This window comes from Tursiops truncatus, chromosome 5 (assembly GCF_011762595.2).
Source record: "Tursiops truncatus isolate mTurTru1 chromosome 5, mTurTru1.mat.Y, whole genome shotgun sequence".
Taxonomy (NCBI): Eukaryota; Metazoa; Chordata; class Mammalia; order Artiodactyla; family Delphinidae; genus Tursiops; species Tursiops truncatus.
In genome coordinates this window covers 18,041,259-18,056,888 of record NC_047038.1, presented here as the reverse complement: position 1 = coordinate 18,056,888, position 15,630 = coordinate 18,041,259, and the positions used below count along the sequence as shown (strand labels likewise).

General features: G+C 41.4%; 1 long non-coding RNA gene across 2 annotated transcripts in view; it reads left to right on the top strand.

Annotated features, from left to right (window-relative positions):
* Positions 1–1,098: 1,098 nt before the first annotated feature.
* The window catches only part of LOC109548766 (uncharacterized), a 42,791-nt gene continuing 28,259 nt past the window's right edge, over positions 1,099–15,630 (top strand). For both annotated transcript variants that reach the window (XR_002174910.3, XR_002174911.3), the window contains exons 1-2: positions 1,099–2,237; positions 8,012–8,108. This is a non-coding gene — a long non-coding RNA (uncharacterized lncRNA). The remainder of the gene's footprint in view (positions 2,238–8,011; positions 8,109–15,630) is intronic.

The following is a 15,630-nucleotide window of genomic DNA, read 5'->3' as shown; positions in this document are numbered from 1 at the left end:
CCACTGTGCCACCAGGGAAGCCCCTGTCTTCTTTTTACATTCTGAACTACTGCTACACCATCTTGGTTCTTCCATTTTCTAGACTGTCTCTTGCTGCCTTCCACGCCTCTCTGTTTTCACCCTTCCTGATCCTCTTCTTCCTTTCATTCTCTAAGTTCGTGTTTTTCAAACTGTGGTTTATGAATGTCCAGCATCAGCATCCCCTGGGGCCTGACCAGACAAGTGGATCAGAACCTCTGGGAGTAAGCTGGGGACGGCTGAGGAGTCTGCCCGCTGATCAAGCATTCCTGGGGCTTCTCGTGACACCTGAGTTCAAGACACGCTGCTCTAATGCCTGATACCCACCAAACTCAGTTCCTGACACTGCTGTTGGTTCTTGCCCTTTTCTCATGGGGGGAGGTTCATACACTGGCAGGCTTCACTTTCCTGGGAGGCACCAGAGGCTCCCTTCCCGTCCTGCGTCAAATCTCCTCTTTCCAGCTATTCCCTGGGCCTCTCCCCTATGCTGAGTGTGACCGCTCACCCTGGCCATCTATTGGGGCAACCTCCCGAAGTGTTAGGTACTTTTCTCCCAGGTCACTTTGTAGATGAGGACACAGCGCCTGAGAGCGATCTACGTGGTAAGATTGGCTTTGTTAGGGAGAATCATTATAAATGCGTTTTGAGTGCATGGATGAGAGGGCGATTCACCTGAACGCACCATCTTGATAGACTTTATATGGGATCTGGGTGTATTGTTCTTCTTGAGTTACTTCTCCTAGAACCACTGGGAGGTAGGAGAGGGGGAGCAAATGGTAGCGTTCAGCTTTAACAATCACAGTGCCCAAGCTCTGGGAAGCACCCTGGAATATGCCAGGGCCAGCCAGGAGTGCCTTATAAGGGAGACTTTACCAATAGCATTTTGGGGGGGAATGGTGTGGTGCTCATTGACTGTTGGTTATTGTAGCACTGGGTCAGTCAGAGGTCAGGGAAGGGGGGAAGCTGTGGGCTTAGAGATGGAACAAGCAGTTCTAGCAATCCCTGCGAGATCCGTAGAGAGAACACAGGGCTTTAAAAAACACGTTTTGGGGAATTTTCTTTATAAAATTATCAGAAGAGTAGATCACTGCACTCTTCATACCCTGCCTATGAAACAATACAAGTATCATAGGGAAAAGCCCCATTATGAGAAAGCAGTTAGAATAATTGCACGTTAGGAGCGTTAGGTCACTGCTGGCCGATCTGACGGTGATTTGCATCCGCTTCGGTTCCGGGGAAAGGAATGTTTGATCTGACAGAAAGTGGAGGAGGAGGGCAGCCTCTCCACTTCGCAGGTCGCTGCTGGCTCCCCCGGGGATTTACTGCTTCCTCCAAGGAGCTCCCACTGCAGCTGGAATAGAGGCTTGTTTCTCCAGCTGTCTAACCTTCAGTGTTATCTGTCTCTCTTTGACCTCTTAGTTTTATAATGAGTCAGTTTATTTGTGTGTGCAAATTGAGTTTTCTTAGAAATAGAACAGAGCTAGAAAGAGGCCCATGTTTTAGTCGTTTCCTCTGAAGAAGGAGAAGCCGCCAGGGGACCTGGCACCGCAGAAGGTGCTTGTGCTCTGACAGCCCCTGTTGTTGGTGTCTTTTAACACCGTGGAGTGAAGTCTAGTGGTCAGAGGAAGATTGTCTCCCTGTGGGAGGTGGAAATATCCTCAGGGTTTACCAGCTAATTACTTCTGGAGGCCCTAGGAGCTCAGAGAATTTGCTTAGCAACTGGCCTGACCGGTCCCCCGACCCCTGCTGTCCCCTGACATGACCCGACTTACCAGCGGGGCTGATGGAGCAGTTTGGGAACCAAACACAATCCAGCATTTTTGTGAACATGGTGCCAATCTTTTCCTCGATGGGACCTGAGCCTGTAACCCAGTCCAACAAACGAGGGAGAGGAAGCCAAAAAAAACTTTTTTGAGAAACAACACAGGCAGTAGGAAATCATACTGGTCAGGGCTTGTTTTCCTGACTCAGGGCCTCATTCCAACCTGTTGCAATCAGCTCTCCGAGTGTCTATAGGGACACCCTGGCGCAGGGGCCCCTCGGAGGAGAGGAACTTTTTACATTTGTGTTTGACTGGGCTCCTTGCCAGGGGCTAAGTTCAAAGTGCAGTTTCCAGTAATTTGCTGGGACTTCTCTGTGGGTTTGATAGGCCAGGACAGAAGCCTGCAAGCTGAAGTAATATTTCCTGATTTCTGTCATTTCTTAAGAAGAGAAGGAAGGTTTGTGGAGGGCCTGGGGGTTGGTGGGCTTTTTGTTGGCTCTGAGAGCAGATGGGGCTCCTGTCTTCCTCGGCCCTTTCTCCTCCCGTCTGGGGCCCTGGGCAGCCGGGCACTGGGCTGGCATCACCGGGGCTCCCTCCCCGAGCAAACGTGAGGTGCCCGTTCGGTGAAGCCCATGCGAGGCTGCCTTGATTTACTGTGTGCTGGCGTTATTCGGAGCCATAAAGTTGTCGAGTAATGGCAATATGTTCTTATTTTCTCATATCTGTAGGATGAAAGTGAACATTTTTATAATCCTTCCCTCCTCACCACATTCAGTTCCCCTGCGTTAAACATGTGGGCTTGATTAAAGGGGAAAAAGAGCTACAAAGAGAAGTTAGGGTTTATACTCCTTCCCTCCACCACCCCCTTCCCAGCACGTTGAGGGCAGGGCTCATCATTTTGTCATTTCATCTTTGTGTCTCCCCCCTGTGTCTGGCAGAGGACCTGACACGTAATAATTCTGAATGAATCTTTATTCAATGAAGGGATGTGGGGAGCGATGGCATCTCATTTCAAAGGAGTGTTCGGTAGAACAATGTAATTTCTATGTCAGGTAGAGGCTCATAGGAATGATGCTTTATTGATTTGATTACAGCTCATTTTCTACAGCAAGGAATTATCTTCCAGAAATGTTTTCTCTGGTCCCTGCTTCAGCCACTCTTCACTTGGAAAGGACCCAGCTGAGCATGGAGGGCGTTAGGAGCTGAGGAGAGAGACGGAGTGGGCAGTAGTGGGAGCCCGAGTTGAACTCTTCAAGGTTCTTTAGCCCCAGCACCAAGTGGCCATCACCTTTCAATCGTCCTCCCACTACTTCAAACACGCTTAAATCCACAACAACAAAACCCCAGGAAGACACAGAGGGATGGGGGTGAGAGGTGGGTAAAAGGGCCTGGAAACAGCCTGTGGGAGTTCCTTCCCCAGCTCCCTGACTTTTCCTTCAACACACTTCTTTTCATTTGCTAATTCGCCTGAGAACGACTATCTCTAAGGCTGCTTTTCCTCTAGTCTGGAAACTTGAATTACAGCAATTTAACATTATAACATAATTCCACTGCAATAAAGCAGTTTGGGGCTGGCAGTGGTGATGGAGTGGATGTTGGTGGAAATGGGGAGCCGAGAATTGACTCTAATGGATTTTTTTTCTGTATTCGTTTAAGAAATGTTAGGATAAAGCCACGTTAGTATGAAATCTTATTTAAATATTTTAATTAGAGGATTGGTGCTATGTAAAACCATCTAAATATGATGCCAAAAGAACTAGTTAAAAGCTTAAAAGAAGATGGGAGACAGTCTAGTTGTGTGGACTTGTGTTACGCAAATCACGAGTTTGTATAATTTTCCCCCTCTTTACTGAATTGATTTTGTAACTTACGTGAATGATTATTTGTTTTTAAATGTGGAATAAAAAGAGTCTCAAATATTTCAGTAGTCTTTAGTTATAATTAAAAAACCAAGACAAAAACAGAGAAACAACTTGTGGCAAATTGTCTAGAAAACCAGGCTCTGTAGGTAGATCTCAGGGACATGGAGAACAAAGAAAGAAATGAACTTGAAAATTCTCCTTGCCAAATGACTTCTCACACCATGTAAGGAGATTGGGTAATTTAGATTGTTGAATGAAGTCAAGACCGCTTTATCATCAGACCGGTCTCTTTAAGGCAGGGCATGGATGGCCCACAGGTATCTGACTATTACCCATCCGCGTTCAAAAAAAGAGAGATGCCTGCAAAAGACACTAGGTTTAAAGTTGATTTAAAACATGTCTTCTTGCTCTCAGTTCCTGTCTGTGCTAGGTGTGATTAATTGCATCCTGATTCCTCTATCTGTAGTGCTGGCCTTTGGCATTTAGGGAGATAATATTGGCAATTTCACCTACTCACGAGGTATCCTAAAAGCCCATGATGCTGTGTAATCTCCGTCAGGCCCAAAGCTCTGACATTTCATCCCGTGCGTGGGAACAAGTGGCTTCTGCAGCGAATAAAGTGCCCAGCGCCTCAGGGTGATTCTGCGTTTCTTCACGTGTCCCGACGGAGGCAGCCCGCAACTCTTGTCAAGTGATCAACATTTGGTCCCTTGTGAAAAATGGACCTTCACCCAAAGTCACCCGAGAGACTGATGGAAACGGCAAGTGAGGGTCTACGAAAATGAAAGTTCTTAGTCAGAAAATACTTCTATACAATTTTTAATCCTGTATTTTTAACGTCATTAACCTCTTAAGAAGCCTCAGGAGTCACTTAGACTTCTCGAATGTACTTTCCTACATGTTATGGAGAATGCTATATGCTGTAGTGATATTTAAGAATTTAGAATTTGTATGTTAAATAACCGCTTGCGAGCATAGATTTGGCTTTTCGTTTTTGCTATGCTTATGATATTTTGGAAGTTTTTTTTTGGCTATCATGCTGTTAGAATTAATAACTATTTTAATACTTGTTTGGGGACAAACAGTATCCTAGACCCGTAGCATTTAAATGAACAGTATTGAAGTGGGTGACATAAATTATATATTTATTAAATCTCAGCTATGTAAATGACTAAGTACGCCTTGATCAGAAAGACTTAGAAACTAAAAGCATTAAGAGGCGGGCTTCCCTGGTGGCGCAGTGGTTGAGAGTCCGCCTGCCGATGCAGGGGACATGGGTTCATGCCCCGGTCCGGGAGGATCCCACATGCCGTGGAGCGGCTGGGCCCGTGAGCCATGGCCACTGAGCCTGCGCGTCCGGAGCCTGTTCTCTGCAATGGGAGAGGCCACAACAGTGAGAGGCCCACGTACCGCAAAAAAAAAAACCAAAAAAACCAAAAAACCAAAAAAAGCATTAGGAGGCAATTATTCATATAGAAAAAGCATTCTGTGCTACAAGAGAGGGTTGTCCACAGGTTATGCTTCAGATATGGGTGGTGTTTCTTTGGTTCTTTAATTGAGATTGTTTTTCCAAGTGAAGTACAGGCCGCTCCCAGACAGCTCTTCCTTTTCACCCCTACATCCACCTCTTTTTTTTCCATTGGGAGTCCTTTCTTCCAACTCAAGTATCGCAGAGCCAACATAAAAACTGGGTGGGAAGGAAGAAGGAACTGAAATGTAATTAACGTCTTCTCTGTTTTATGTACATTAGTACCTTATCTCATTTAATTCTCATAATGTCCTCTGAAGTTGAGGTACTGCTAACACCCCATTTTGTAGATGAGGCTCAGTAAGTCACACAGCAAGAAGGTAGAGACATTTACATGCAGATTTGTGCAGCTCTGAGGACAGAGCTCCTAGACACCCCCAGCAGCCTCCAGCCAGGAGGTATTTAGCGTGTTTGTGTTGGGCAAAGGGCATTTCGTGGCCTTGCTCGTCTTCCCCTAAAGGTCTGACCACATCGTTTCATTTCTAGTGAGTTTCCCTGATACATTGAAAAATACGGTTGAATTAAGGAACGTATCTATTGCATAAAGCAAAGAACATCTGATTTCTTTTTTCCTGTGTCGATGAAAGTTAGAATTCATGTCATGCTTGTAGTAAATGCACTTCCCGAAAAGCTACTCTTTTAATGCATGTCGCCTTATTCTTTATTTTCAAAATAATTCCAGACATTTTAGCCCAAAAGCTATACATCTAGGCTATAATTTTAAATTTATCACTATGCTATCCTTCTGAAAACTTTCAACTCAATTTTTTCCCCCCTTGAATATGTCTAATACCACCATTACCTACTAACTGTGGATTGAAATAGCAAGTCATTATGATGTCTGAATTAACATCCAAAACATACTGGTTTTCTTCCAGGGTTCCCATATCTATTATTGTTAAAACATGTAACTTTAAAAACTCAAATGGTTTTCCCAAGCCAATTCTCTAATCACAGACATAAATTTCACTCCATTAAGGAAAGGAAACCAGGCAGTATGACTAAAGTTAGGAATATGATCAAATTTCAAGGGAGGAAAAAAAAACCCCACAACGATTAGGCGTAGAATTCTTTCCACTTCTTTTGCTTACGGAACACGGTTAAATTAAAACCCTGCTTTCCGGCACAAATCAGAGCGTGTAGCCCTTTAAAATGGAGGGGCTGGGTTTAGGTATGGAAGCTGCCATGCCCTCCCTCTGATCCGACAGGGCATTTTGCAGAAAGGAGGTATCCGAGTGCTGTTGACTTTTCCCTGGCATGGCTGAGGGGTCATGGAACTGGTGAGAGCCAGTAGGACAGGCTCTCCTCCTTCCTGCATCTCAGGGTGATTGGAAGTTATTCAGTTGCATTTTCTCCCATGAAATACCTGTTGCATATTTATAAGTCTTTTAAATAATGACAGTCCCTGAGAACTTGTGATAACCAGACAGGCCTATAAATAAGGAAAGGGATGTGGTGGGAAAGTCTAGCTCCCTAGGCTATGGGTGGCGGATTCAGTGGTATTCTTTTGATTGCTGCTCCTGAAATACCTCAGCCCCTCAAGGTTGCTTTTTAATGTTTATCAAGATTTTTTTTATAGGCGTCTCTTTTCAATCTACGAGACTTGCTTCCTTGCTATTTTGTAAAGCTGAGTGGTGTTCAACTAGCTTTTAAAAATGTTTGCTTTCACTATCTGTATTAAGAATAGGAGCAAGACAGTTTTCCACCCCCAGCTCACTGACAAATCCACGTGTTTCCTTTGAGAGTGTTCTCTGAGACCCATATTCTTGATTTCATAGGAATAGCCATACACACGTACACAAAGTATACACAAAATGATATAAAAGTACACAGCTTTGTGATGACCTGGAGGGATGGGATAGGAAGGGTAGGAGGGAGGCTCAGGAGGGACGGGATATGGGGACATATGTATACCTATGGCTGATTCACTTTTGTTGTACAGCAGGAACTAACACAACATTGTAAAGCAATTAGACTCCAATAAAGATGTGAAAAAAAAGTACACAAGCTTTAAAAAGTACGTAAAGTAATATAAAGTTAATTTTTGATGTTTACCTTGTAGCCGATGTACATTTATATACGTTGAATTTGAAATAGGTCAGCATAGTTAGCAGAGAAAGAAAAATCTTTAAAAACTTCCCTTAGTGAGTCAAAAAGGAAGACAAGAAAAGTTTATTTTTTAAATCTGTATTTCTGTTGTTAGAAATGAGATTTATTGGAAATAAGCCTTTTAGGAAGCAAAGTAGCAGTAATTATTAAAGTTAAAAAAAAACATATCTTTCAACCCAGCAATCTCCCATTTGGGGATCTGTGTCATACAAGAAATATCTGTAGTTATCACCAAGTGGCTCTCTATCTATCACATTACCCTATTTTAATTCTCTACATATGACTCAATGGCATCATCTCCTATTTTTCTTGTTCATTTGTTCACTTGTTTGTTCATTCATTCATTTATTGTCTTCTCCTGCAAGAATATGAGCTCTATGAAAACTAGTACTGCACCTGTTTCCCTTACCACTGGAACTCTAGCATCTGGAATAGTTGCTGGCACAGAGTAGGTCCTCAATAAATATTTGTTGGATAAAAGAAATAAAGCACCCATAGATCAGGATATTTATTGAAGTATTATTGTAGTGGCAAAAAACTGGAATCAAGAGAATGCCCATTAGTGATGGGCTGGTTGGGAGACCCACCATGCCTGGCTCAGCCGTGTGGTATAGGGGTGAACAGCACGGCTCTTGTGTCAGACTGCCTGGGCTTTAATCCCTATATTCCTCTTACATGTATGATGAATGGCCTCGGGAATGGTGCTAAGCTTCTATGCCTCTGTTTTCTCAGCCATAACATGAGGACAACAGCGATACCAATCTCAGAAGGTTTTTGTGAGAATTAAGTAAAAGTGGCAACATAATATGGAAAGAGTCCCTGGCACACAGTGAGTACTCAATAAATATTATTATCTCATGACATATTGAAAAGAATGAATTAAATATCACTTAACAGAGGAATTTTCATCATGCACCGTTTAGTGGGCGACATATGTGCAGAGAAATGTATTTGATGGCTGCTACTTTTATAAATTTAACAATGAAATGTAAAAATCCTATATGTGTATATGTAGTATGTTTATAAGGGCATAAAATTATGGAAGATACACACTAAGTATATAAAGCTGGGTATAGGAAGGGCAGGACTGAGGGGTGGGAAAGAGAAGAAGGGAAAGTTGAAAGGCAACAAAATGACTAAATAGTAAGGCATTTACATTACCAGCACGTTACTGAAAACCATGATTAAATTACAAAATATGTGGGTTTAGGTATTTGTACACGTTGAGGTGCTTAGAAAGTGAATCTCTAAATATTAATGATGGTTGTCTCAGAAGGATTGGGACTCCAGGTGACTTCTTCCTTATTCTTTGATGTATTTTAATTTTTGACAGTAAGCATGTATTATTTATATAATCAGGAAAAACAAGAAAAAATTTTTACTGTCAGGAAAAAAGAAAAAAGCAATGCTTCTCTATTTCCATAACAATCTACTAAGGGAAGAGAGCCGGCATTTGAATGCATGTGTCTCTCTTCTAACAGTTTCAGAGCCTGAGGAGTTGTCAGTACCCAATTTAGAAGGATCACGTGGCCATGCAGTCTGAGTACGAGATGGATTTAGTTTTTGGCAAATCACGTGCTTGCTACCTCAGTCTTGTCCTGTTTTGGAAAGGGGAACTCAACTCTGAGGGATTATACGAATCGACAGTGTGGTAAACACAGGCAAATGGGCCACAGAATTCTTGAAAATGGGAGAGAAAGGAATCACAAATTTCCATATCTGCAAATAGTTCAGCCACAGAAGGCTCTTTGGACCCAAATCTAGAAATTTTCTTAAAATACTACTTGACTCATGTCAAAGCTTTGTTCAAAACCCTTATAACCTTTGTATCACTCATGAGATAAAGTTGAAATTCTTTTTTTAGATTTTTTAACATCTTTATTAGGGTATAATTGCTTTACAATGATGTGTTAGTTTCTGCTGTATAACAAAGAGAATCAGCTATACATATACATATATCCCCATATCTCCTCCCTCTTCTGTCTCCCTCTCACCCTCCCTATCCCACCCCTCTAGGTGGTCACAAAGCACCGAGCTGATCTCCCTGTGCTATGCGGCTGCTTCCCACTAGCTATCTATTTTACATTGGGTAGTGTATATATGTCCATGCCACTCTCTCACTTCGTCCCAGCTTACCCTCCCTCCTCCCCGTGTCCTCAAGTCCATTCTCTACCTCTGTGTCTTTATTCCTGTCCTGCCCCTAGGTTCTTCAGAACCATTTTTTTTTTCTATTCCATATATATGTGTTAGCATACGGTATTTGTTTTTCACTTTCCGACATAAAGTTGAAATTCTTTAGGCTGGTGTCAGAGTCTGGATACCTGTGCTAACTCTCTCTGCCACGATTTCTTTACCTCAGCTCTCTGCTTGAGTCTGTGTGATCGTCCCAGTGTCCACTCAGAATCTCTCCTTCCCTTTGTTCATGCCCTTCCCCCTCCTTTTCCCTTTTCTGAATCTTACTCATCGCTAAAGCCTCGGCTCAGGTCCATCTTCTCTGAAAGGATTTTGAACTATCCTGGTCGCTAGAGCCTTCTCTGCCTTTTCCCCACCCCTGTTCTTCCACTGCAGGTGGAAGAACATCATTACCTTTGCCCCAGTCACTTAGCACTCACAGGTGACCTGTAACCATAACTGGTGCACCAGATTCATATGCAAATGTTTCTCCTTCTTCAACTGGGATACTGTCCTCCCCAGGAGTAGGCTTGTGCCTTTTTCTCCCTGTATTTCCATACTTCCTACCACATTAACTTGGGTAGAGTTGGCATGCAGTAAATATTTGCTGATTGATAGATATGTATAGGTATTTTCTGAAAACCAGAAATAGGTAGTCATCCCACAATCAGTGTCTGTGTTGGAGCCCTTATGTAGAAACCCATGTATTTGCATATAAGCTTATCTATCAAGATAAGAATGCCTGCCTAAATATAGGAAGAAATTTTAAGAGCCTTTCAAATCCTCAGAAATGTGTGTGCACTCAGGTATGAATCTATCAATACATTTGCCATAAACAGGATGAATGAAAAATGAAACCGAATGAGAGACATTTTATTTTTGAGAACTGGAAACAGTGAAACATTAATAAGGATAATAGTAACTAACACATATATGGCTTTTATTATAAGCTAGTTTGTCTAAATACTTTTCGTATATTTACTCACTTAATCCTTAAAACAACCCTATGAGGTAGGCATATTACTTTGAGCCCCATTTTACAGAGGATGAAACACAATCAATCAAGCTCCCACTGGTACTGAATTTCTTTAAGCTGTTAACTTGAAATAGGAATCATTTTATGATTTTTTGACTTGTAAATTTACCTACGTGAATACATCTATACAAAGGACAAAGCCCACACACTCAAGTACTTTGTAGGTGGCATGACTATGATTCTTTTTAAGGTGAGATTTAAAAGTAACAAAGTTGGCTTAAAGAAAAATTAGCAAACATAGCGCAAGGAAAGTTTTGTAAGGCAGACATCTTCTGAAGAAGCCATTTATGTTTAATCTGGGAATTTGGTCACTGCTCTTCTTCAGGACTGTTTTTAAAAGTCAGTATATGCTTCCTAAAAGGAAATTTGATCTCCCTTATTAATAGTTACATCAGGTTTTAAACCAAAGCCAGCTTTATGACGTACTTCCTTCACATCATCTTGGCTGTGTATGGTTATGATTTTACCCTCAGAGGCTGAAGGTTTGCTGTCATTGAAGGGGGCTCACGAGAATTTTCTAATAGTCTGCAAAGGGAGTTTCAAGACAAGCGTTCCAAAAATGTTGGCAACATCTTGTTGCCCAGATTCTGGGAAGATCAAGCCATTATCCAAGGTTGCACAGCTATTCAGGGACAGAGACAAGATGAAGATCCAGGGCTTTTGACTCCAGTCTACCGGTTTTCTGCTAAACTGCACCACCACTAGAGGTCTCAGCAAGAGACTGTGGGCTGGCCCTGGACATGGTGCTGGGAGAGAAAGAGGAGTCCCTTGGGGAGTGGAGAGAAGCACGTGGCGGCATTGACCTGAAGCCTCTCCTTCTTTGGGAGCAGCAGATAGTGCATCAGAATGGTGAAGACTGAAAGATTGGTCAATCTTTGTAGTCTATTTAGCTGTTGTGTGGAGGAAGGGGGATTGTTGGACGCCTGTTTTGCTTCTCAGTAAGAAGAAGGAATAACAATTTCTCATGAGCCAATCTTAACCATTTAACAATGCAGAAACTCTAAGCCCAGACTTCATCCAATTTTGTGGATCCTAAAGATGATAATAGCTAACATTTAAGTGTTTACTGTGTATCAGGAATTATTCTAGATACTTTATATGTATTATATCATTTGATCCTCATAACAGGCCATTTGTATCATCCCTTTTTACAGATGGGGAAGGCGAGTTACAGAGAAGTTACACAACTTGCTATAATTTCCCCAAGATTACATCTCTATTAAGTAGCTGAATTGGGATTCAAACCCAGGCAGTTTGGCTTCAGAGCCTCATCAGTTTAAAAAAATTGATTATGGAAAATTTCAAACATATGCAAAAGTATAGAGAACAGTGCAATGAACTTCCATTTACCATCTCCCAGCTGTCACAACCATTGGCCAATTTTTTTTTTTTTTTTTTTTTTGCGGTACGCGGGCCTCTCGCTGTTGTGGCCTCTCCCGTTGCGGAGCACAGGCTCCGGACGCGCAGGCGCAGCGGCCATGGCTCACGGGCCCAGCCGCTCCGCGGCATGTGGGATCTTCCCGGACCGGGACACGAACCCGTGTGCCCTGCATCGGCAGGCGGACTCTCAACCACTGCGCCACCAGGGAAGCCCCATTGGCCAATTTTGTTCTATCTGTATCTCAACCTCCTTAGTGGTCTCCCAGCCCCCTTCCTGGATTATTTTCAAGAAAACACAGACATCATAACATATCATCCATAAATATTTTAGTAAGTACTGCTAAAAAAGTAACGGCTTAAAAAAAACACACTCTTCCATAAGACGCACATTGTCTCTATCTTTGTGACATTAACAGCTTGGAAGATGATTGTCTAGATCTGTGATATTCTTTCATTTCTTCTTCATTTATTTACTGTAATACTTTCCCAATACCAACAGTTTGGTTATCCTGATGTATAGTATGCACAGGAAAGCCCAGATAGATGCTGGATTCACAAACGCCTCTCTCTCTATTTCTCTCTCTCTCTCTCTCTTTACTAGTTTCAGTGAGTTGGTTTTTTCACATCAGCCAAAGTTGATCACTTCATGTGTTTCAAGGAGCATATTGAACTTATGGATGTTTAAACATATTAATGGTTGTAGTAAACGTATTTGGTACTTCTTTGATGGATTTTTCTTATCAATGCTCAGATTGTCCCGTTGGGTCAGTGGGAGCCTCTTCAAGTTTGGTTTATGAGTCCTTCAGTCATATTCAGCAGCCCCCTTATTTTCTGGTATGACAAGATGTTCTAGGCTTATCTTGTGTATTTCTTGCCCTAACCTGGAATTAAGCATTTTTCCAAGGAGCTGGCATTCCTTCATGGGAAACAGTATTATTTAGAGACCACAGCCTGGGTATGGGGGGTGCTTATTGCTACTAGGGTGGTCATTGTTTCCTTTCCTTCCTTCTTTCCTCCCTCCTTCCCTTCCTTCCTTCCTTCCTTCCTTCCTTGCTTCCTTCCTCTCTCCCCCTTGCACCTTTCTTCCTTTTCTTTCTTTATAAAGAGAAACTAAATAGTGAGTTGTTACCAATAATTAATTATTTGTTTTCTCTTTCTTTATAAATTTATATATAACTATATATATAATTAATATTTCAGAATAAAAATATAAAATAGTATTAAAATATGATTATCAAAACCAGTTTGAATTTATTGTGTAACTCAATTTATTGAGTTGTTACCAATAATTATTTGTTTTCTCTTTCTTTATAAATTTATATATAACTATATATATAATTAATATTTCAGAATAAAAATATAAAATAGTATTAAAATATGATTATCAAAACCAGTTTGAATTTATTGTGTAACTCAATTTATTGAGTTGTTACCAATAATTATTTGTTTTCTCTTTCTTTATAAATTTATATATAACTATATATATAATTAATATTTCAGAATAAAAATATAAAATAGTATTAAAATATGATTATCAAAACCAGTTTGAATTTATTGTGTAATTCATCTTTAGAGTATATACCACCATGGATGTACAGTCAAATTATTGTCTTTTAAAGTCACTTGAAATGAATTGTTCTCTGTACAATCTAAAAATGTGCTTGGTGGTTAAATTTATTTGTTTCATTCTGCTTTAGAGTTGTAGTGTAGTTATGTTAAATTTCACTTAATTTTGTTTTGAAGTTATGTAAAACAAGATCTATTCAGAGACGTCTGGCTTCCATTTTTGTCTCCCCATCCACCGTTAACTAATTTTTAAAATTTCATTGTTTATCATTCTTTTTTTTTTAAATAGGAGCAAGTACGTGTAGCTATTGGTTGCCAACTTAAAAAAAATGCACCATGTGAGAGTTGTGAATTAAGTTTTATTTGGGGCAAAATGAGGACTATAGCCTGGGAGACAGCATCTCAGATAGCTCGGAGAAACTGCTCCTAAGACGCAGTGGGGAAGGTCAGTATATATGTGATTTTGGTGAATGGGGAGTAAATGCAATCAAGCACATATTTTTTGCAGAGGTTTCTGCTAGTGTCGTGAAGGTTACTGCTAGTCACGGGGAGCAGACGTCACCATGAAGGATTTTAGTGCTTCTCTAGATATGAGTATACAAGAATTGGGCTCATAAAATCCTCTCCTGAAAATATCTATCTGAAGACCTGTTCTGCCAGTTTTTCCCAGAGCACAGAGTGCCTCACTTCTGCTCTCCACCCTGAACTCCTTTCAGGGGGTGTTGAAAATCAGCAGCTGCAGCAGCACGTGATTTAATCCCTGTAGAGGTAGATGGCGAGGGCCAATTTGCAGCTGACGGGTATCTCCTCCATCTCCACTTTCTTAGATAAATGTTAGCTTGAGATACATATTTTCCTCTACCTTGGCTTTTCACATTTTTATGCCATGTATCTTGACGGTCACTACTTAGCAGATATATAGACGCTTCTCATCCCCTTGAGAGCTGCAGAGTTTATTCAACCAGTCCCCGAGTGATGGGCAGTCTCACAGTTCTGTCCATATGTGGATCAAAGTCTAAAGATATTTAAATGGGGGGAAAAAGTCCCATTCCAGCAAAGCGGCAAACTTAGATAAAATGTGTTCTACAATTTGGGTCACTCTCCTGGTCATCATGTATATATAAGTTAAGAGAACCTTCCTTGTTCAACAATACCGGGCTTCAGGAGGTGATAATAGGAGAATCATGGGGTTTCTTAACTCTCCATGTGGTTTCTAGTCCTGGAGATCCAAATTGGTATAAGTATGTAAATTAACGTTACATGTATCTGCATAAATGGTAATGTGCTAGGAGCAGTTACTAACTTTCAGGAGATCATATGTGCATATGACACAGACATTACTAATGTACTATTTTTGGCCTCCCCCTTTTTTCTGTCTTTACCTATTTATTACCTTTTAAAGAATGAATCTACCCTTGTGTATTCAAATACAGTATCACTCCTATGCAAGTGTCCATTTGAGTTCAGGTATTTCTCCACAGACCTCCAACCTAAGGCATCTAAAATTAAATGTATCATCTTGGATATCTTGCATACAGTGTGAAAACACCTGCCCTATTGTCTCTTCCTATTTTCAGTGATGCACTATTTTCCCACGTTTAAAGCCACTGGTATATCTCTTTATTTGTTTAACTTTTACACTACCTAATTTGACCAAGTCTCCTGCATTAGATGTTGATTTACCTGGGGTTCCGTGGAAACCTGGACATGACAGTCATATCCAAAAGAGACTCCTTGAGAGGAGTCTGTAACAGTAGCAATTTGTCCTGGGCCCTTTCCCACGGATCAATGGATTAGATAAAGATGTAAACACGTACTGGTCAAATGTGACTATTTAGAAGAAACACTGAATGTGTGGAATAAAGCACTTGGAAAAATGATTCTAAAAGCTAGAGTAAATGAGCTCCAGTTAAACAAAAGAAACTGATTAAATGCCATGGGTGGTCTTCGGAGAGAGAGTGACCTGATGTAAGAGGGGTGAAACCGCATCCCAGCAGAAACGCTGAGGTGCTGGGTGTGATCACCGGCAGCAGTGAGGTCGATGGTGAGAAATCACCGGCACCCTCCAGGCCTCACAGGCTCTCCTGAAGCAGGATTAGAACTGTCTACCTTGGGAGGCTCTGGGAAGACGATCCAGCTCCTGGAGTTGATAGGTGTGTGTCATACAGGGTTCCCCGGGGAAACAGTGCCCTCTGAG